Below are 2,500 nucleotides of genomic sequence, written 5' to 3' on the forward strand. Positions count from 1 at the left end.
GCACACTGTCTGTATATATAATACCTGCTGTACCTGCTCTAGCTGAGCTAGCTGTGTTACCTGTGTTACCTGTGTTGCCTGCTGTAGCTGTGCTAGCTGTGCTAGCTGAGTTAGCTGCTGTACCTGCTGTAGCTGCTGTAGCTGTGCTAGCTGAGTTAGCTGCCTCCATTCTGATGATGATCTTCACAGCAGCGTTTCACAGCCACTGTGACCTGTAGAGATGTGACCCGGATGTATAGAGAATACTTCCGGTGACGTGTTTAGGCTGCTAAGAAACTACAAATCCCAGAATACACTACGGTTCATCTCTGTTCAGAGACTCTGATGCTGTTACCCTTTATATTAACATTCATAACCCATAATACCACAATACTACACCCATAATACTACAATACTACACCCATAATACTACAATACTACACCCATAATACCACAATACTACACCCATAATACTACAATACTACACCCATAATACTATAATACTACACCCATAATACCACAATACTACACCCATAATACTATAATACTACACCCATAATACTACAATACTACACCCATAATACTACAATACTACAACCATAATACTACAATACTACACCCATAATACTACAATACTACACCCATAATACTATAATACTACACCCATAATACTACAATACTACAACCATAATACTATAATACTACACCCATAATACTACAATACTACAACCATAATACTATAATACTACACCCATAATACTACAATACTACACCCATAATACTATAATACTACACCCATAATACTACAATACTACACCCATAATACTACAATACTACAACCATAATACTATAATACTACACCCATAATACTACAATACTACAACCATAATACTATAATACTACACCCATAATACTACAATACTACACCCATAATACTACAATACTACAACCATAATACTATAATACTACACCCATAATACTACAATACTACAACCATAATACTACAATACTACACCCATAATACTACAATACTACAACCATAATACTATAATACTACACCCATAATACTACAATACTACAACCATAATACTATAATACTACACCCATAATACTACAATACTACAACCATAATACTATAATACTACACCCATAATACTACAATACTACACCCATAATACTACAATACTACAACCATAATACTATAATACTACACCCATAATACTACAATACTACACCCATAATACTACAATACTACACCCATAATACTACAATACTACACCCATAATACTATAATACTACACCCATAATACCACAATACTACACCCATAATACTACAATACTACACCCATAATACTACAATACTACACCCATAATACTATAATACTACACCCATAATACTACAATACTACACCCATAATACTATAATACTACACCCATAATACCACAATACTACACCCATAATACTACAATACTACACCCATAATACCACAATACTACACCCATAATACTACAATACTACACCCATAATACCACAATACTACACCCATAATACTACAATACTACACCCATAATACTACAATACTACACCCATAATACCACAATACTACACCCATAATACTACAATACTACACCCATAATACTACACCCATAATACTGTAATACTACACCCATAATACTATAATACTACACCCATAATACTACAATACTACACCCAATAATACTACAATACTACCAACCGACCCATTTATACTACAATACTACACCCATAATACTACAATACTACACCCATAATACTACACCCCATATACTAAACTACACCACTACACCCATAATACTACAATACTACACCCATAATACTACAATACTACACCCATAATACCACAATACTACACCCATAATACTATAATACTACACCCTTACTACACCCATAATACCACAATACTACACCCATAATACATAATACTACACCCATAATACTACAATACTACACCCATAATACTACAATACTACACCCATAATACCACAATACTACACCCATAATACTACAATACTACACCCATAATACTACAATACTACACCCATAATACCACAATACTACACCCATAATACCACAATACTACACCCATAATACCACAATACTACACCCATAATACTACAATACTACACCCATAATACCACAATATCTACACCCATAATACCACAATACTACACCCATAATACTATAATACTACACCCATAATACTACAATACTACACCCATAATACCACAATACACACCCATAATACCACAATACTACACCCATAATACTATAATACTACACCCATAATACCACAATATCAAACCCATAATACCACAATACTACACCCATAATACTATAATACTACACCCATAATACTACAATACTACACCCATAATACTACAATACTACACCCATAATACCACAATACTACACCCATAATACCACAATACTACACCCATAATACTATAATACTACACCCATAATACTACAATACTACACCCA

The sequence above is a fragment of the Sebastes fasciatus genome, chromosome 12 (genome assembly GCF_043250625.1).
Source record: "Sebastes fasciatus isolate fSebFas1 chromosome 12, fSebFas1.pri, whole genome shotgun sequence".
NCBI classification, from domain to species: Eukaryota; Metazoa; Chordata; class Actinopteri; order Perciformes; family Sebastidae; genus Sebastes; species Sebastes fasciatus.